Genomic DNA, 22,235 nt, shown 5'->3' with positions numbered 1-22,235 from the left:
GTGCCTCTGTACTGATAGGGGGCTGTGCAGGTGCATGCCACAATCATAGTTTTGATGACAGTGTTAAGCTTCCCGATGTTGACGGTTACACCATGGATATATATAAAAGACCATTCCTGTTCCTAGGACTACATGCTTAAGCAATTTAGGGACTAGAGTGAGGGTCACATCACAGTGTCTGGTATTTGTTCTTAGTCCAGTTTCTCTGTCTTAGTTAGGGTTTCTATTGCTGTGAACAGACACCATGACCATGGCAACTCTTTTATTATTATTATCATCATCATCATCATCATCATCATCATCATCATCATTATTATGTATACAGTGTTCTGTCTGCATGTATGCCTGCAGGCCAGAAGAGGGCACCAATTCTCATTACAGATGGTTGTTAGACACCATGTGGTTGCTGGGAATTGAACTCAGGACCTCTGGAGGAACAACCAGTGCTCTTAACCTCTGAGCCATCTCTCCAGCCCAACCATGGCAACTCTTATAAAGAAAAACACTTAATTGGGGCTGGCTTACAGTTTCAGAGGTTCAGTCCATTATCATCATGGTGGTTAGCATGGTGACGTGAAGGTAGACATGGTACTGGAGGAATAGCTGAGTGCCCTACATCTTGAAGGCAACAGGAAGTCAATGGAAACACTGGGCAGTATCCTGAGCATAGGAAACCTCAAAGCCTGTCCCCACAGTGACACACTTCCCCCAACATGGCCATACCCACTCCAACAAAGCCACACCTCCTAATAGTGCCACTCCCTATGAGATTATGGGGGCCAATTACATTCAAACTACCACACTACCTACTTTTTTTTTTTTAAAAAAAAGAAGTTTATTTGACTCCCAGTTCTGGATGCTGGAGAGTCCAAGATCAAGTGGCTGCATTTGGGAAGAGCCATCATATAACACAGAAGGCAAGTGGGCACCATGTGGCCTGGCTCTGTAACAAGCAGTCTTAGAAGCAGCTGATCCACCCCAAAGAGAAGAACTCTCCTGAGACAGTATTAATCTGTTCATGAGGCTCTATCCCCACAACCCAAAGCTATCCCGCTAGCCCCCACCTCCCAACACTGCTGGATTTAAGAAGTGCATTTCAACATGAGTTCTTTTGTGGGGGCAAACCATGTTTAAACTATAGCAATTCTCAAATATTAGAAAACTGGAATTACATGTTACAATTTATAAAAGGTGAGTGAGGCTGGGCAGTGGTGACGCACACCTTTAATCCCAGCGCTCCGGAGGCAGAGCCAGGTGGATCTCTGTGAGTTTGAGGCCAGCCTGGTCTACAGAGTGAGATCCAGGACAGGCACCAAAACTACACAGAGAAACCCTGCCTCAGAAAAAAAAAAAAAAAAGGTGAGTGAGGATTGCTTTAGATAGATCATTGAACCTAAAATTGACCCTTCCAAAAAAATCTAGAATGTATTTTCAAATAAATGGTTTGCATGCACATAGAAAACATTGTTAGGATCTCTATAGGCCAATAGGAACACACACACACACACACACACACACACACACACACACACACACACACACACACCAAATATAGACAAGTCACATCAAACTAACCTCATTATCTTTTTTAATATAAAGGAATTATTATAGGTAGAATGAACTTGGGTTTGGCAGTTTTTACTCTGCTGTTGAAAACATTCTGTGAATAAGATAATACACCTGAGGGGGTTTTGCAGCAGCTTGCATCACATCCCTCAAAGAAAATTGGCAGGTCATTGTTTACTTAAAGCTGCTGTTCAGATGCGGGGGCTTAAACAATAGGAGCTGCTGTTTCACAGTTCTGAAGTTATAGGTTCAAAATCAAGATGTCAACAGAGCTGGCTCCTGAGGGCCAAGAAGAAAGGATTATGTCCCAAGCTTCTCCTTGGTTTGTAGAGGGCCATCTTCATGTTCATGTGGCAGTCTGTGTGTGTGTGCCTTTCTCCAACTTCCCCCTTCTATACTGACATTCATTAGCCATATAAGCAGAGCCTACTCAGAAGGACTCCATGTCCACTTGAATGCCCTTCTGCACCCCATCTCAAATAAGACCACATTCTAAGGCACAGAAGTTAGGATTCCAGCACATAAATTTAAGAGGTCAATTCAACCCTTTAATAAGGAAAGAGAATCTAAGACAGTATCTCAAAGTTCCTTTCTTTATTCCTTCCTCCCTACCTTCTTTCAACTCTATTGTGACAGTACAATTAGGGGAAATACTGAAATTAGCGTCTAAGGATGGAGAGGAAAAATAATAAGTAGAGGCTTATGAAGGAGGAAATACAGAAATACAAAACCGGAGGATGAGGTTTCTGTGATCAGCTCCCTGGGTGCTGAATGGTCCTGAGACACAGCAGCCTCTGGGCTGGCATGAGAATCGAGGAGAGAATGAGCAAAGGGCATTATGCAAACTGCAAGCCTCACAGAACCCTCTAATCACTGGCACTGCCACCTGCTGGGAGGCTTAATCAGAGTTGGGGAGGGGAGCAAAGCACAGAGTGAGCGAGTGGGATGCTGACTGCAGTTCAATCAGTGAGCAAGATAGGCCTGCCTTTTCTGTTACCGCTGTTTTGATCAGGTTTGGGAGATGGGGATTTACTAATTTACAAATCTAATTGTGTGCTAATTTGTGAAACCTATTCGGGAGAATTCCATCCATTTCCTATAAGAATAGAAAGGAGTTTAGACATTTAGTACTTGGAGAGATCCTACACAGTATTGTTCTAGAAACTGTCTTTTCATTAGCCCTGCCCAGTGAGCCAAGGGGGTCATTACAAACCCCTATATTTCTTCGCTCTTACACTTCCTTACAGAAAGGGGGTCCATTCCTCTGCATCTCCCAGTAAAGATGTCTGCCCTATCAGCTGGTTGCTGTTCTTCCCAACTTCCTCAGCCTTGGTTCTTCATCTCCTTTTCCTTACAGTGCTGGGAGTCTCTCCCTTTCCATCAATAACTTGCTTTTCTTTTTTAAAAAATAAACTTAAACTCCTATCCTAACATATTTTTGCCTGAGCTTGAGGCACTCTCGGGCATGCTCGGTGTTTGCCAGGGGTGACCCACAGGACCATCATCTGCAAACCCATTTTCTCAAAGTCAGAAACAGCTAGGAAATGCTTTGTCTCTTCGATGCAGGCTTTGCTAGAATCTCTAAAGTCACATTCTGATTCTCCAAAAAGGGACATGCAGCTCAGAATTTCCTAAATGCTCTAACTTGAAACCTATTTTCTAGATCATCTGCAGAAACTAGCAGCCTCTGTCCACTATGGCTGGTCTGCACACAAAGTTTCCACTTTCTGTTGGTCTGTTGCTCAATCCTTTCTTCTTGGATGTAGAGCTAAACTATATTTCTCAACCTTCCTGTGGCTAGAGGGAACATGTGGCACAGTCCTTTAAAGTAGCTGATGAATAGAATAAGACTTGCCTCGTCTACATCTGACTTCCACAAGACTTTCAGTCTTTTCTAAGCACTTTCTCCTCAAAGTTCCTGACCACCGTGTATAGAACGATGTAAACGGATGTTTCCTGTTCCTACTGCCTGATCCCAAATAACCGACTCAGAGGCTGAATATAAATATAAATGATCACATGATAGCTCAGGCTTGTTACTAGCTAACTCTTACACTTAAATTAACCTATATTTCTATTTATGCTTTGCCACATGGCTCATGGCTTGTTACCTTATTTTCTACATGCCCTGCTTGTTTGGCACCTGGTTGATGTCTGTCCTGACTCCGCCCTCCTTCTTCCCATCATTCTCAGTTTGGCTTTCCCACCTAACTTCCTGCCCAGCTGCCAGTCTGTCAGCTTTTCATTAACCAATAAGAGTAATATATATTCATAGTGTAGAAAAGGATTGTTCCACAGCATTTCCCCCTTTTTAATTAAAAAAGGTTTTAACCTTAATATAGTAAAACTATATATAATAAAAACAGTTAGTAAGAATTACAGAAATAATATTCAATCCATTTGCATTTGGCAAAATTAGAGAAAATAATTATCTATCTTATCTTGGTGAGTCTAAAGTTTTGTATCTAATTTATTTTCTATGATAACTAAGGAAAATTATAATTTAACCATTTAAATTATAGTCTTCAACTCCATCAGAGAACCCAGAAGGGTGAAATGTTACTTAGTAACAGGGATATCTCATTGGCTGGACAGTCACCCAAAGTTCCTCTGTAACATTGGGGCATCCAACTCTGGTCTACAGGCCTAGCATATCTGACAGACTTCCCTGTGAAGCAGGGAACTTTGAAAGACTGTCCTACCTTGTCTTGGCAAAGTTCAGCAGTCACCTTTTTTGTGTCCTGCTGGTCCAGTTTGGACAGTAACTATCAGCAACTGAGGCAAGGGCAATTTCTTTGCCCACATGGCTAGTCATAAAGAAAACAAACTCCATATGTAGTTTCTTCAATGCTCATCATCCTCTTTGAAGTAACTGGCACTGCCAGGAGCAGATATATCTCACTGTTGAGAAAAGTCTAAGTTCTTAAAACATTTTAAATGCCATATTTTGTAGGTCTTTGAAATGTTTGAAGATTGCCTATCTATCTGAAATATATCTCTGTATGACTCTGAGAACCTAACTAACATGACTATAAGTTTGTTATATAGATGACTATTAATCTGTATTTCTTAATTATATATATATATATATATATATATATATATATATATTTTTTTTTTTTTTTTTTTTTTGGTTTTTCGAGACAGGGTTTCTCTGTGTAGCTTTGCGCCTCTCCTGGAACTCACTTGGTAGCCCAGGCTGGCCTCGAACTCACAGAGATCCACCTGGCTCTGCCTCCCGAGTGCTGGGATTAAAGGCGTGCGCCACCACCGCCCGGCATATATTATATTTTTAAATGAACTGCATAAACATAATACTCTATAAAAGAGTAGAAATATATATATACAGTATAACAAAACTAACTTTAAACTTGTATCAATAAACCAAAGTCTATAATAATATAAAATGTCAGATTAATAGTTGTTTTTTGGATTAAAGTAGATTCAGTAATCTACTGTTTTATCCTATCATTTCTATATCCCCCCTTTTTCTTTTCAGAACAAGATCCCTGAATCTAATCACCTTTGTTTAATGTTTTTCCTGACCATTATCCATAACAACTTGTAACCAACCCCCCTAAGTGATAACAAACATTCATCATTTATTTTGGGGAATAGGGGCATAGTTCTCTAGACTACTTCCTATTGATTGGGGGTGCTAGTAATCTGGGGGGGGGCCGAGAAAATTTAGGATTATGGTCCAGTACTGACTAGAGTATTCTGTGAAAATGTATCATCTCAGCCAGCAGTCTTAAAGCTGTTCTGGATGCAGAACTCAGACGAAACTGTAACAGAGGTGCTCTGAAACATTGGATCATCTCGGCCATTTGTTCCCATCAGAGATTTTTCAGGGGGTCTTCCTCAATCAAACCTGATTTTTCTTAACCCAGAATGAATTCAGTACTTCTCATTTCCTGTGGAAATAAAAGCAGAACTTCTTTCCTAAAGTAACATATCTTTTGACTTAAATTTTGAAGTCAAGATATTTTTAAAATATATAGGTTGGTTTAATCTAGCAGATTTCATAATCAAATATCCCTTAGCAGTTATCATTTGTTCATTAGTAGTTAAAAAATTTAAAGACAACACAATAACATATAGTACCCAGACTTTCTGTGTATTTTCCATCTTTACATGTATTATTTTCTTTATTACCTTATTCCTTTTTAAAGGACTTTATTTTATTTTAAAACTATATTTTTAAATCTAAGACTGTATATATTTTTTTCCTCTCTCTCCCAAGCCTATGCATATTTTTTAAACACACTGTGACACATTTAGAGAGTCTTTTTGTCTAAATCTGTCCTTACTGTGCATCAGTAGCTTTTTCTTTCTGCATGAGCAAAAAAGAACTACTGTGTAACTTAGTTCATGGCATGCTGGTGTTGGCTCCTCCTCCTTGGTCCCCTGAGAGTCTAGTCTTATGGTGGAGGTATGTTTACCATTAGATCTGGGAGCGACGTTTACTGCCCCAACTCTAGGAAGTTTCTAGGTCCATCCTGCCACCCAGTAGCATGCCACCAGCTGCTCATAAACACCATATAAGTGTTTAGTAGTAGGACCTCTTAAAAGAGCCGCCTGTTTTTGCTGCTAGCATCAAGCCAGAAAGCCATCTCTTAAAAGAGCCACACCTCTGCTCACCAACAGCAAACAGAGCCCACCAGAGAAAAGGCAGCTAACAAGAAGCTGTGCTTGACTCCATTCTTGTGTGTCTAGAATCTTTTTTTAAGCGTTATCAGGTTTTATGTGGAAATTTCAGCCACAAGTTGGAATGCCATATCTCTGTATGACCCTGAGAACCTAACTAACATGACTATAAGTTTATTATATAGATGACTATTAATCTGTATTTTTAATTATATATTACATCTTTAAATGAACTGCATAAACATAATACTCTATAAAAGAGTAGAAATATATATACACTATAACAAAATTATGGATGTTTCCTGTCCCAACTGCCTGGTCCCAAATAACCGACTCAGAGGCTGAATATGAATATAAATGATCAGATGATAGCTCAGGCTTGTTACTAGCTAACTCTTACACTTAAATTAACCCACATTTCTATTTAAGCTTTGTCACGTGGCTCATGACTTGTTACCTCATTTTTTACATGCCCTGCTTGTTCGGCGGCTGGCTGGCATCTCTCCCTACTCTGGCCTCCTTTTTCCCATCATTCTCAGTTGGGCTTTCCTGCCTAACTTCCTACCCAGCTACCAGCCTGTCAGATTTTTATTAACCAATGAGAGTAATACATATTCATAGTGTAGAAAAGGATTGTTCTACAGCAAGAAAACTGCTTTAAATGGCTTGATCATCTGAAACAACATTAAACTCATAAAGTAGGGGGTGGGGGAAGCTCTGTTCCAACCTCAACTTGCAGTTGTCTTTCACTCTCCAACCTCTTCTCTAATACTTGGCATCTTATTTCTCCCTCTACACATTTCTTTGCTGATCATGCATTTCTCATAACATGTTTCTTTAGACTCCTCAAATATTTTTCGACTGATCTTCCTGACCTCATTCTCAGTTCCATACAGAAAGCATCTTGGTGACCTTTGTGTATTAAATTAGTAGAATGTGACAGGGCGGGACAGTGCAGGTGTTCTATCTTTTATTTTTACTGAGGTTTAACTAGAATTTGATCTTGATGGAGAATTCCATGGAAGATTACCCAGCTCTATTCTCAGAACCCAAAGTGAGGATGTCCTAGGTAACTTATCTTAGCTTCTGTTAAACTATCTGTTTGTGAAGAACCCCCTCCAACTAACCACTTATTTAGCATCTGTTAAACTGCTTGCTTCTGCCAAGCCTCCCTGCAGCTGCCAAGTGAGATGCCAAGACACGGTTTCTGCCTTTAAAAATCACACATTCTGGACACTCAAGGGCACACCTAGGTCCCTGAACACTTGGGTATAGTCCCAGCTAGCTGGTATAAAGACTTTCAATTGCCTATAAATTGTGTCTGAGTGGTCATCTCTGGTGAACTCTCCATAACAGTATATTTCTAGAATACTGCAAAAACTTGAAATTAATGCCTGTGGGATGAAGAGCTGGGAGTGTAAGACTTGGGATACACTGTCAATTATATCTGCTTTTGAATGAGAAGATTTACCAGTTGCATCTTTTTTTTTTTTTTTTTTTTTTTTTTTGTACAACTGTTCCAGTACCTGCCTGCCTGCTGCCATGCTCCCCATCACTATGGTCATGGACTCTAATCCTCTGAAACTGAAGTCCCCTAATAAACTCTTTCTTCTATAAGTTGCCTTGGACATGGTGCTTTGTCACAGCAGTAAAAAAGCAACTAAGACAGAAGTTGGTACCATGGAGTGGGTTATTGCTGTGATAGGCCTGGCTATATTACTGTTCTGGAACTTTGGACTATGAAAGCAGTTGAATGCTCTAAATGGGGGTTAATGGGAAATCCTAGTAGCAGCTTAAAAGACAGTTGTGCTGAGAGCAATGTGCACTAGGGAGGCCCAGCTCAAGAGGTTTCAGAGAACAATATTAATAACTCAGCTAGAGACCATTCTTGTGATATTTTGCAAAAAATGTGCTTTTGTCCTAAGAATCTGCCTGAGGCCAAACTGTAGAGTTTTAGACTAATTTCAGTAGCAGTGGAGATTTTAAGACAGCCTAATATCGACTCAGTTGCATGGTTATTAGTAATCAATCTTATGCAGGTCTATAATAAAAATGAGCAAGTGGTACAAAAAGAAATCACAAATTATACAGTTTGAGGAGAAAGACCACCACATAATTTAATGTTGGAACCTTGGTTTGTGCTGAAAGAGATAAAGAGAAATGAAGGGAGTGGTGCCCTTAGAGCAGTACCTTACCTAGCTAATCCTGCAATTTATGGGGGAGGGGGTTGTGGAGAAGGCCTAAGGAACTATCCATTCCTAAAGAGCAACAACAAATTAAAGCTTATGCAAATTTAATTCAAAGAGGGTACTAGGTTCCATTCCCAAGAAGGCAGAGGAATTTGGTAGCATGGTTCTGGCTTTAGAGTTCTTCATGAGTAAAAGGGTTGTGGAATCTTCATCTATAATTAAAAGCTACCGAGGCAAGGCATGTGGGAGGGGAGTCCTTGCATGGAGGCACTACGAAGCCATTGTGTGAAGCTGTGAAGTGAAACCTGGATTGTGTTGGAGATGCAGAAGATGCTGGAGTTGGCAGATCCATGGGGTAGCTTCCAGGAAGAGCTGCAGACATGGAGTGGAAGCAGCAGCCTGAGAGAAGTGTTTTGCAGGCAGCAAAGGTGGAGCCATCTAAACCCTTTGACATCAGATGCGGAGCCACATCTGATCTGGAGTTTGCTTTGGTGCAGCATTTCCTCACCATGCCCAGATTCTTCCCTTTCAGAATGGTAATATACAATCTGTGCCTTTGTATGTTTGAAGTATGTAATTTGCTTTTTTTATTTTATGAGGGGTTATAATTAAGAGATTGCTTTGAGTCTCAGAAGAGACTTTGGACTTTTAAAACTGTGTTGAGACTGTGAAAGACAATGGGAACTTTTGAAGTTGGACTTAATGAGTTTTGCATTATGAAATGGCTACAAACCTATGGGGGCCAGGGAGTAGAATGTGGTGGTTTGGATGATAATGGCCCCCACTGTTCAAAAACAGCACATGGCGGCCTTGGCGGGTGAAGCCCAGGGGCACGGTGGGTGAGGGAGACACACCATGCAGAGCAGCAGGCAGCAGTGTGGCAAGGTAGAAAGTTACTCACACCGTGCAGGCACGGCATTCGTGTGGAAAGTTTTACTGGGGGGAAAGGAGAAGGGAGGGCAGGGAGGAAGAGAAACAGAAAAGGGAAGAAAGGAAGAGAGGAAGTGTGCACTACCCCATAGTAAGAGAGAGAGGAAGAAAAAGGAGAAAGAAAAGAGAGGGTTTTTTTCTTAAAGATTTTACATAAGATGACATCAGGACACTGGGTGAATCCACAAAGAGTGAGTCTGAATGCTAACACCCCCCAGGCTCATATATTTGAATGCTTGGTTCCCTGTTGGTGGAACTATTTGGGAAGGATTAGGAGGTGTGGCCTTGTTGGAGAAGTATGTTCCTGGGAGTAGGCCTTGAGATTTCAAAAGACCATGACATTCCCAGTTCCCATCCTATCATGCTTGTAGATGATATGTAAGTTCTTAGCTACTTCTCCAGTGCTATGCCTGTCTGCTTGCCCACTGACATGCTCCCTACTGTGATGATCATAGACTCTAAACTTCTGGAGCTGTAAGCCCCTATAAATGCTTTCTTCTATAAGTTTCCTTGGTAATGGTGTTTTGTCACAGCAATAGAAAAGTAACTTAGACAAAACCAAGCCCAGGTCCTCTGCAAGAGCAGTGTGTTAGTCAGGGCTCTCTAAGAAACAGAACTAATAACAATGAACATATATATGATTTATTAGAATGGCTTACAGGCTTATATGTATGAATACATATAAGAGATTTATTAGAGTGGCTTATAGGCTGTGGTCTGAGTAGTCCAACAATGGCTGTCTCCTGAAGGAAAGGCCAAGGGTCTGTTAGTTGTTCAGTCCATGAGATTTGATGTCTCGGCAGTCTCAATCTGATGCTGAAGTCCCAGGGAGGTCCTAGAGATCTGCCAGTTTTCAGTCCACACTAGAATCCAGAGGAAGTAGGTTCTAACTCCAGTGAAGGAAGGGCTCAGGATAAATGAACTTGCCAGTGAGAGGGAGGGCAGAGAGAAAGCAAAATCTTCCTTCTTCCATGTCCTTTTATGTGGGCTGCCACCAGAAGGTGTGTGGCCCAGATTTATGGTGCATCTTCTGACTTCGAATGATCCAGTTAGGACGGGTCTCCCACCTCAGATACTGCAACTAAGGAAAATCTCTCTCAGGTGTGCCCAGCTGCTTGGGTTTCAGTTACTTCCAAACATAGTCAAGTCGGCAACCAAGATTAGCCATCACAAGCACCAAGTGCTCTTAACCTCTGAATCGTCTCTTCAGTCCATGGGTACAATTTTTTTTGAGGGCATAATAAATCTCTTAAATCATCCAAGCTTCAAACAGCCAACTCATGCAATGAGCACAAGATCTGGTCCCATTACCTGGATGCCTCCCAAACAGATCAAGCCAATCAACTGTCTCACCCATTCGGAGGGCCTGATCCAGTGTGGACCCCTCAGCCATTGGTTCATAGTTCATGTGTTTCCATTCATTTGGCTATTTGTCCCTGTGCTTTATCCAACCTTGGTCTCAACAATTCTCGCTCATATAAACCCTCCTCATTCTCGTTGATTGGACTCCCAGAGATCCACCCAGGGCCTAGTCATGGATCTCTGCATCCAGATCCCTCAGTAGTTGGATGAGGTTTCTAGCACAACAATTAGGGTGTTTGGCCATCCCATCACCAGAGTAGAACCCTGGGGCCTATGCAGGATTGTTTGGCTTGGCCTGGGAGGAGGGGACTAGACCTACCTGGACTGAGTCTACCAGGTTGACCTCAGTCTGTGGGGAAGGCTTTGCCCTGGAGGAGATGGGAATGGGGGGGGGGGGCGTTGGGGGGAAGGTGAGGGGGACGGGAGGGGGGAGAACAAGGGAATCCGTGACCGATATGTAGAACTGAATTGTATTGCAAAATAAATTAAAATAAATTTAAAAAAAAAATCATCCAAGCAAAGCTATGACATAAAACCATCGACAATGAAGGAACATAGCATTTCCAAGGAGGAGAAAACACAGTTGGGAAAGAGCATGGAAAGCAAGTTAGCATAGAGAGGTTGACAGCATCAGAAATGACCTCCATAGGAGGAGGTCACACATTTTAAACTTAGCAGCACAGAGGAAATAGAGGCAAAGGTGTTAAGAGAGGCAGGAAAGAGAACAAAAATTTTTGCAATTTCCTAAACTATGAAAAACCAAACAGCTCTGTATGAAAGTAGAAGATAGGGGAAATCAGATGTTACATATCCATCATCTGCTATCTCACCAGATTATAACCTCCAAGAAACTGTATCTGTTTTGTCCACAGCTGATCAACATCTAGCCTTACCTGGCACGGATGGATGTTCAGTCAATGTGTGAAAGGACTGGAGGAATGGAAAAACAGACAGCTCTTCCAATACCAATGTCAAATGACTTGGCAAGGATAAACTCAGAGCTGAAGAGGGAGTTCAGACAGAAGCTGGGGCCAATGGTTGCACTGGTGAGACAGGCCTTCCTATGTGATATGGCATAAAATTTACTCTCCCACCTGAGCATTAGTAAGTGGAAAGAAAGGGCTGCATCATGACACGAAAAGAATGTTTTGGAAGAGAAGATGCATGAGCAAGAGGGGAAAATGGGAAAGCAAAACCCTCAGTGTGTTCTTATAGAAGGATTCGTTTCAAACACAGATGAGTTCAGTTGAGTGCTCCTTTCTTAACCCTTCTGCTTCCAGAACAGAATATCACAGGCCCATGGACACTTAAGAAGGAGGAGAAACTTATTTCCCTGAGTTCTGGAAGTTAGGGATTCTAAAATCAAAGGGCCCACATAGTTTGGACATTATAGCAAGGCAGAAAAGCTAACACAAATAAGACAAAGAGAGAAAACTGGGTAGAATTCTGGAAATAACTTCCTTCCTCAATAAAGGCCTTGACCCATCCATGAAGGTGGCACCCTCATGGTCTAATCACCTATTATAGATCCCACCTCCCAATATCTTCACAGCGGCAAGTAAATATAAAATGAGCTTTAGAGGGAACATCCAACCACAGCAGCCTATGAACCAGCCATGTACTGATCCCTAGGGATGCAGTAATGAGCTGGGCCACTCTTCCCAGGAGAAGCTCATCATCCAGCAGGATAGAGACCTGAAACACTGTAGTGCCATCGGCCAAGGCTATTTACCAGTGAGGAGACAGCTGAAGTGCTTTGAGGACACAGATGACAGCATCAGTGTTCTGCTAGAAGTGTGTTTTGGTAAAGACACAAAGTGACCCTGGAGATAATGAGGGACTCCCTAATTACATACATTCATTTACTCCACAGCTTATCAAGCATCTACTCTGCACCAGGCTGTGTTAGGCATGAAAGCAGAGACATACACACTCCTTGCCCTCATAGCATTTGGAGAGAGAAGCCATTAGTTACACAAATAAATGCACAAATGCCAAACTAAACTTAAAAACAGCTAGAAAGGAGAGGTACAAGACATTGTGAAAAGCAAAATAAATGTTTGAGTTATAGAGTGTGCATGGTATACAGTGTTGCCTACTTAGAAGATATAATATTGTATCTCCCTTCTTCTGAATAGAAAAAACTATTTGCTATCCAGGATAAACTAAATCCCCCAATCCCTTCCCCTTGACAGCTAGGTTTTGTTGTGCAACTAAAAGCTTGTATGATACACAGTAAATCATCGTGTGTACACAGAGGTATCCTCTCACAAAAAAAGGCTTGATATCCTCTCTGCAATACTTCTTGGAGGTAGTGGTGGCCTATATCGGGGCAGGTCGATGAGAGGAGGAGGCTGGGTGGCTGACACCTAGAGCCACTTCAGCAGCCCTGAAAAGCTCCCATCCAGGCAAATGTGTATTAAAAATTCGCTTTCTGTATTTTCAGGAGCTCTCGTTCTAATGATTTATAATGTCAAACAATATATAGGATCACTGGATTACTGCTTAGCAATTCGACAAACAATAGCAACTCATCATGCTTGTGTCAAGAAACTACTTGGAACTGTACTGAAGCAGAGTTTAGTACTCATATACTTGGGATTTGGGGATTTCAAGGCTGAGAAAAAAGAAATCATCCCAAACAAGAGAAATTTGATTTCCAGAAGGTTTTGTGATTAACTTGTATGTAGCCTCAAATGCCCTCAGGATGGAAAAGATGTCTGAATAGGCTGTGTTCACAGAAACGGAACAGTGCAGCTTAGTAAACTGGTAATAACTGTTCTCTGAGCTTCTGTGTGATAGATTCCTAAAATGGGAATGCCGACAAAAGAAGTATGGTCCATATCTAGCTCAGTGGGATGAAACAGATTATGAATAGGAGATCGCTTTCTGTTCCATTTTCAAGATCTTTTTGAAGATCAAGGACAGTTTTATTAAAGTTTGAGAGACAAACAAAAGGACAGGCAAGCTGAAAATCTTGGCAACTGCCAGGAGAAGGAGATATGGGGAAATGCATGCCCTTTAAGTTAGACACGGAGGTAAGAAGAACAGTGCAAAAGCCCGGTATGTCAGAGAAGCGTACTTAACAGTGCTGAGTCACAGATCTGAGTTCAGAGGACAGTTGATTCCAGACTCTTTGTATCCCAAGGCCAAAGGCCACACCAGGGGCACATGGTCAGAAACAGAAACAGAGAATTTATAAGGAAGGGAAAGCACACTCAAGAGCAAGAGCGGAGGAAAAGCACAAAAGCCCATTTTCAAGATCTTTGGGGAAAGAGTTCGATTCAATATCACACATCTGTCAGAGGAAAAATGACTTGGTATGACTTTATAGTTTATTAAGCACATTCACTGGCAGGACTATTTCATCCTCCTACCAGCTTTTTATGTAAAATAGACTCATTGCTATCTACTTACTAGTGCAGGAATCTGAGTGACTTGCAGGAAGTAAGGAGGCTTCAGAGAACAGAGCCAGGTCAGGACACTGGATGGCCCAGCTCCAGGCCCACCTTACTTTGCATATAAGCACTTTGTCTTACAATCATTGGAATCAGTGACCCTTCCCTGAGCAGAGCACATGAATGCTGCAAAGGTGAAGTGGACAGTGTTTCTGACCTATGAATGCTTTCAGGGTTGCTGTGTGCTATAGTTCAGATCTGGAATGTCCTCAATGTGCTAAGGCTTGCCCCTCAGCTCGGTACAATTAGCAGGTAATGGAAACTTTCAAAGGTAGGGCCTAGAACAGTGGTTCTCAACATGTGGGTTGCAACCCCTTTGGGGTCAAATGACTCTTTCACAGGGGTCACGTAAGCCCATCAGTAAACACAGATATTTACATTATGATTCATAATAGTAGCAAAGCAATGAAAATAATCCTATTGATGGGGTCACCACAATTCTAGGAATTGTATTAAAGGGTCATATCATTAGGAAGGTTGAGAACCACTGGCCGAGGATGAGGTCTCCAAATCATTAGGGGTATGTCCTCAAAGTAATTTGTAGGATCTCAGTCTCTTCCTGTCATTCTTTTACTTCCAGGCCGTGAAACAAGTCGTTTATTGCTTATTGCACCTGTCTTAGTTAGGGTGTTTATTGCTGTGAAGAGACACCATGACTATGGCAACTCTTACAAAGGAAAACATTTAATTGGGTGGCTTGCTTACAGTTCAGAGGTTCAGTCCATTATCATCATTGTGGGACATGGTGACATGCAGACAGACATGGTGCTGGAGAAGGAGCTGCTACAAGTTAATATGCAGGCAACAGGAAGTAGACTGAGTATCACACTAAGCATGGCTTGAGCATATGAGGCCTCAAAGCCTGCCTCCACAGTGACATACTTCCCACAACAAGGCCGCATCCACCCCAACAAAACCATACCTCTTAATAGTGCCACTCCTTTTGGGGGCTGTTTTCTTTCAAACCACCACAGCACCCATGTGCTTCTTCCCCGATACTGCCACAGGCTCAATAGCAATGGTGCCCGTTGATCATGAACTGAAATCTACAAAACTATGAGCCAAAATGAACCTTTTTCTCTTTATAAGTTGATTTTCTCAGGTATTTGTTAAGGTGACAGAAAATTGACTAGCACTGAGGGGAAATATAGTCAGTGTTACAAATTGCTACACTACAAGGCTCTGCAGTGGGAGCATAGTGTGCCAGGCATTGACAAGAATACTCTGTGCCTTTTAGACAAGAACCAGCAGGGACCAAAAAGAGAAAGAAGGGAAGGGAAGGGAAGGGAAAAGGGAAAGGAAGGGAAAAGGGAAGTGAAAAGGGAAGGGAAGGGAAAAGGGAAGGGAAAGGAAGGGAAAACGAGGGAAAGGGAGGGAAGGAGAGAGAGAAGATTGCAACTGCTAAAAGATCTACTGTCTCATAGGGATCCACAGATGCTGAACCTGAAGCTGCATGTGAACACACACACACACACACACACACACACACACACACACACACACACACACACACACACACAGCAAGTGAGACTCAGGTGCAGGAGGCCAACCAACAAACAAGTTCAAACCACAGAGCTCTTAGTGTTTGTTTGATGGGTCAGTATGTTGGCTAAATATTAACACTTGATTAATCATTTGGCAGACAAGTATTTTGAGATCAACTAAAGTCACCTAGGGATAAAATACAGGATCTAAATTGGCCTCTGGACTCCAAGCTCTGATTTTTTCACACAACCCCACTTCCTCTTGAAACAAATATAAAAGGTGAAATAAAATAGCCAACAAGGAAATTAAAGAGGGTTTCAATTCCAGCCAAGAAAGACTCCTTGGCTTCATACTGACATTCTCTAAAGAAAACCAAAAGCAGAATGGAAATAATTGTAGAAGGATCTAAATGGAGCTGGCAGATCAAGGGTTGTTTATGAGATAGAGAGAGAGGAATGTCTTCAAGTAACTGAAAATATGCACTTGAGGACACAGACATATGGGAGAACAATGCTACAATGTTCTAAGGGAGACTGAGGCAAGAGGATGATGAGTCTGAGGGCAGTAGCAACTGCATAGTGAGTTCTTCCCTCAACAAAGAAAAAAGAACAAAAACATTCCCAATACAATGTTTGTAGATTAAATACATAGAGTAATATCAATTCTTAAAACAGAAGGAAATTTTCATACATGATACAATATATATGAACCTTGAGGACATTGTTAAGTTCAATAAATCAGTAACAAAAGGATAAATATTATATGCTTCTGCTTATATAAAGTATGTATAATAGGTAAGTTCATACAGGCAGAAAATAGGATGGAGATGACTGGGTACTTGTGAGGAGAGAAAAATGGGGAGCTACTTTCTAATGAGTACTTTGTTTGGCAGGATTTTTAAAAGGTGGAAATGGAAATGGTGATTGCAGCTGTGTTACTCAGATACCAGTTACTTTAGTAAAATATCTGAGATGATTAGCTTAGAATGAAAAAAAGGTTATTTTATTTCAAGTGGGAGAGGTTCCAGAGCAAGACTGGGTGAATCCATTGCCTTGGACCTCTGGTAGGTAAACTGGATGGTAATGGTGGGAAGTAGCAGAGTAAACAGCTTGATTCATACAGGAGGTAAAAATACCAACTGAGGTCCTGATGACTCCATCAGAGACATCCTACAAATAGCTAAGGAGTTATCAGGCCCCCACATCCTAAGGGTCATAGCGCCTCCCAATAGCATCACCCTGGGGCTCACACCTTCAAAATGCAAACTTCTGGGGGATATTCAACATACAAATTATAGTAGTTACACAGCATTGTTAACATATTTAGGGGTGCTAGATTGAACACAAAACAAATAAAAGGCAAATTTTATATTATACATATTTTACCACAAAGTTTTTTTTTTAAGGCAAAAGAAGAATGTGCACCGGAGTGATACAACCTGAGAAGGACTCATCTCTATAATCTCAGCTTGGGGAAGTGGGGGTATTATACAGTGTCTCATGTGCCCCAAGCTACCCTTGAACTCCTGATCCTCCTACCATCATTTCTTGGGTGCTGGAATTACAGGTATGCCCAACCACCCCCAGCTTGATCCTGACTTTTAAGAGGAAGGAATCACACCCAAAAGAATCAGAACCGTTTCTAGAAACCGTAAAACAGCCAGGAGACAGATTCTCTCCTAGAAACACATGCCCACTGGCACCTTCATTTCAACCCATTGGGAAGACATTTTGCAATTCTGATCTCCAGAGCAGTGAAATGTTAAATGTAAGATAACATACCGTGCTAAAGCCATTTTGTTTTGTTTTGTTTTACACTAGCTGACTTAATACTGCTTCTTTATCCACAAAGTAGAGGCTCTGTTACACTTCTCAGGGGTTAAGTTTCCTATCCCAGCAGTACCCTCAGCTGAGAACAGAATTCAGTCTTTCCTCAGGAGCAGGGGACATATCCGCTTCTTAAGGGAACCCCCCCCCCCCCCCCAATCAGGAGCTGATTCAGGTCTGGTTGCCAGCTGTAATGAATAAAAGTATAGAAAACCAAACCAAAACAATGAGTTGCTTCTAAATGTGAATTAGTCATGTGATATCCATATTATACTTTAAAAAAAAATAGAGGTTGTATGTCTGAATTTTATTTTTACTGGGTTCCTGTGTTTATTCAGCAACCCCACCACAGGCCATTCTCAATGAGATCACACAGAGGGCTTGAGGTTTGCAACGTTTAAAAACTAAATGAAAGATCTGTCACCTTAAAAGATCCGACATCCAAATTCTCTTTTAGAAGATGTCCTTTAGGCTCCTGACAGACCATCGTTGTCCCTAGCACACGGTCTGGCGCGGGAAGTCTCTGGACAGTTCTTGCCTGAGGCAACCTGGGGGGGCTGTGGTATGGAATCGGCGCGGGAAGACCCCGCGCAGGCGCAGAGCCCTTGCTGGGTGGGGGACTGCCGTGGACTAGGTGTGGAACAGGCGCGGGAAGACCCCCCCCTGCGCAGGCGCAGACTGCCGCGCGTGGCCGGGCCGCTTCCCGCGCAGAGACGGAGCACCTGTTACCTCAGGGCGGCCGCCAGCGCCGTCCTTGTCCACGCTGGGCGCCGTCTGTCCCCCGCACCCCCCTCGCTCTGTCTATTTATAGCGCTCGTCCGCACTGGCCCATTTCGGGCAGTGTGGTCAGCCAGGCCCGGCGGTGGTGCCCTCGACCCCGCGGCGTGCCCAGTCACGGTGCCATCACGGCGGAACGAGCGGGGCCGGGCGGCAGCAAGTAAGTGAGGGCCTAGAGAGGGGACGCGGCCGCGAGGGTCAGCTGCTTCCCTGTGGCGTGATTCATTTGCGTGCTCTCCATGATGATGCCCTTCCCCAAATGACCCGTTCCGTCCCAGCTAGACTCTAAACGCCATCGAGGTAAGGGCTCTCCTGCCTTCCTCGAGCCCCTTAATAATGCAGGGTTCGGTTCGTTTAAATTCAATCAGCGCTGAATGTATCCCTGGGCAACTCTCTTAACTTTAAAGCCAGGAATATAATTGCCTTGCATTTTCCCCACATGATTCTTAAGAGGAACTAATGAGCTATAATGCATATTAAAGCGCTTGGAAAAGTATAAAGAACTGCCGAGTGCAAAACATTGTCAGCGCACCAAAGGAAAGAGAAAAGAAAGCTTATTTGTCTTTATCATCTCTGTGACTCGTTATTACATGCCTTGTGTATGTTTGAGGGTGATTTATTAGTATTAAACAAAGCAGGGAAACCACACCAGCCGGAAAGCTGGGAGTACATTTAGGGTGGTATGCCTTTTCAGAGCTATCTCCTACCACGTTGTTAAATGTAGGATTGGGGAAAGCTAGTGGTGGCCGAAACAAAATACAGCAAGGGAGTATAACGTGATAAACCAGGGGTCGCAAACTTAAATGGCTGTAAAATAATCTACAAGGTGTGAATAGCAACATAAGATGAATAATGGCTGACCCTTAGGTCTTAGTAAAGCTGGGCAGATGTGCTGCTTGAGCTGCAGCTGGCCTTTCAGGTCACATGGGAATGAAGGGCCCATTGTTGCCATATCTTACTTTTTTTTTCTATAGATTTGGGAATGTTTCAAGTTCGCTTATTGAAGCTGATGCAAGCTTCTGCTGGCTCTTCCCCAAGAATGAGGCCTCTATCTTAGAGAGCAAATAATGGCTATGGATTAATTTTGAGGGCAGGAGTGAGAAGTAGATGTCATAATGCAACAAAGTTTATAGGCAAGGGAAGAAAACCTTTGGGGTGAATTTTATATTTGGTCAAGAGAATAATAACTAAAGTTTAAAAGCATGGCTTAAGCAAAGTAAAAGTCTCCAAAACTGACATATGCGTGCAAGATATAAAGGGGGGGGGGGGGCAGACATGGTGGCACGTGCCTTTAATCCCAGCACACAGGAGACAGAGGCAGGCAAGATCTCTGTGAATTAGAGGCCAACCAGGGCTACCTAGAAACACCTTGTCTCTAAAACTATTTTTAAGACAAAGAGGAGGGGGAATACAGTTATTAGGAAAGATCTAGTATTAAAAAAGCATTAATTTATCAACCAAATCATGCCAAGCACCTCTCACATGCCAAATGTCACCATAGACATAATAAAAATAGAGAAGTGAATAAAACATAAAGCCCTTTACTTCAAGAAAGTGGTGTCTGAGCTGAATTTTGAAGAGCTGGACAAGGGAAGAAGGATGTTCCTGACACAGAGAATTACATTTATGCATTAGAATTGCTGGCCCTTTGACTCCACAGAACATCTATGAGGAAGGAAAGTCGGGAAATGGGACAGGCAACGGTAGGAGGAGCCCGGTTACTGGGAGCCTGCCCCGCTGGAATGAGTGGTCGTGGAAATAGACCCTTGATCGTTTTTTTTAATGTGAGGCAATAATTTTCTCCATGGTAATCACTGACTTTAAAAAGGCCTTCTTAATAAAGGGTTTTGCTTTAAACATAGGAACTGGGACATTATTTTCTGATGTCATAATGTTGACATTTCTTGGTTTGTTAAACCAAATCTGTTGAAGGCAATTTTGGGAAAACTAGATTTTGGAGCCCTGTCCTTGTCACTTTTTGCTCTTCCGTTTTTGTTTTGTTTTTGGGGTTTTTGTTTGGTTGTTTTTTTTTTTATAAATAAAAAAAGCAAAGCTTTGATGTTGATCATTTCTATCATGGTTGTAACCTATTCACTGTTCCAAACATTTTTATGGGGGAAATAAACAGATAACAATTCTGAACCTAGTAACTTCCATCACACAGGTCAATGTTAAAGAAATTAACAAGGAAGTGGGGGGTTAGGGGGATATCCACAAGATGTCAAAGCTGTTGTCATTCAGGGCACATAGGAGGTTTCTGTATTTTCTCATCACTCATAACTTGGGCTGCCTACACTTTGATATGTAAATTTACAATATATGAAAATTCATAATGTGTCTATTATTTCTCTGCATATGACATATCAGATCATGTACAGGCATCATTTATAACACGGCTAAGGGTTTCAGAAGCCATAAGTGATTAATATTAATACAATCTTTTAAGCACACTTCATGCAGTTTTCCAGCTATACAAAAGGGCTTAAAGAACGATGAAGTGTGGATTGAGTCCTCACCCTACAGCTAGGGGGATTCAACAGTTAGACGGTGGAAACTCCTTGTCATTGTTCGCTGTTGGTGTCCCTTTCTTCCACACCCCATGAGAGCAACCACTCTCCATTGCTGTATGTTCCAGCACAGCTCCAGGACAGGTTCTTAAAAATACATAATTTTTAACCTTTTTATTTTGGTGTTTCCATATTTACAGAAAAAATCCAGAGATAATGTTAAAAACTCTTGTAGTACACTTTACCAAATTCACCAACTGTTTATGTTGTCAGAAAATATTATTTACACTACCCTATTAGAACAGCATACTATATTGTATATTTTAAACACATTAGTAGTATGTAACATGTATTCTAGTCTTTTTCATAACCATGTTTTTTTTTTTTTTTGGTTTTTCGAGACAGGGTTTCTCTGTGTAGCTTTGCGCCTTTCCTGGGACTCACTTGGTAGCCCAGGCTGGCCTCGAACTCACAGAGATCCACCTGGCTCTGCCTCCCGAGTGCTGGGATTAAAGGCGTGCGCCACCACCGCCCGGCCTCATAACCATGTTTTTGATACATGAAGATCATGTTTATCAATTTTTCTGCTGTGCAATATTCTTTTGAGTGAATATGTTATAGTCTTCTGCTAATGGTGGTTTTTGCTAATGATGGTTTTTGCTAAAGGTGGTTTTTGCTATTTCAAATAGCGCAGCTATGAATTTTAATTACTTTAACTTCTACTGAAGATGGAGAATTTTCTTAGAAAGGAAAGCTTGGTCATGTATCAATCATTATTCAGAAAAAGTAGCAACTATAAAGATGATAAAATCAAACATTGTGAAAGCAAAACAGTTTTTTAACTTTCTTTTTATTTATTCTTTGTGTCTTTCACATCATGCCTCCCAGGCCCACCCAACTCCCTCCCCCAGAATGAAACAAAATAACATTTAAGAAAAAAGAGAGGGAGAAGGGGAGAGAAAGAGAAAGCTCCTCATGGAAGCTGCAGTGTGACACAGTGAGTCACGCAGTAAACCCCATTATCCATACATTTTTACATGCAGGCGTTCATCTCAAAGAATCACTGGACTGGTTCGAGGCCCCTGGTCTCTGAAAGCAAAACATTTATGATGTAAAGAAATTGACATTTTTGCCCCCCATTAAATTTATAGCAGTGCACTTCTCTAAACTAAATATAATGGACTTGGGTGTAACTGCATTTTGAATTTGCAGAGTAATTAGGCTTTATTCTTGTGATTTATATTTATCTTTGCTACTCATCTTTCTCCATTATTATGAGTACTGTTATTATGAATGCATCAGTTCAGTCTGCTATAAATTGGAGCAGAGAATAACTCCCCATTGATATCATTGAGAACATTTATACAATTTTGTTTTGCTGATGAAAGGAGAATGCACTCTCTGCCCTCATTATGAGAAAAAGTTGCTGTCAGCTCTCTCCATTTATGAGATGTATCTGTATCCACAAGTGATTTGTGTATGCACTCA

The 22,235-nt window shown here is 41.7% G+C and overlaps 1 protein-coding gene across 4 annotated transcripts in view; it reads left to right on the top strand.

Moving 5' to 3' along the window:
• The first annotated feature begins 17,723 nt into the window (after positions 1-17,723).
• The window catches only part of Kbtbd12 (kelch repeat and BTB domain containing 12), a 73,662-nt gene continuing 69,150 nt past the window's right edge, over positions 17,724-22,235 (top strand). For 2 of the 4 annotated variants that reach the window (XM_052721246.1, XM_052721243.1), the window contains exon 1: positions 17,724-18,400. The gene's annotated coding sequence lies outside the window, so the exon portion shown is untranslated. Of the gene's footprint in view, positions 18,541-22,235 lie in introns of all 4 variants that reach the window. The other 2 variants (XM_052721245.1, XM_052721242.1) reach the window with 1 other exon arrangement.

Source organism: Peromyscus californicus, unplaced genomic scaffold (assembly GCF_007827085.1).
Source record: "Peromyscus californicus insignis strain IS unplaced genomic scaffold, ASM782708v3 Scaffold_6__1_contigs__length_162567912, whole genome shotgun sequence".
NCBI lineage: Eukaryota > Metazoa > Chordata > Mammalia > Rodentia > Cricetidae > Peromyscus > Peromyscus californicus.
The sequence above is the reverse complement of the archived record's forward strand: the minus strand, read 5'-3'. Positions and strand labels throughout refer to the sequence as shown.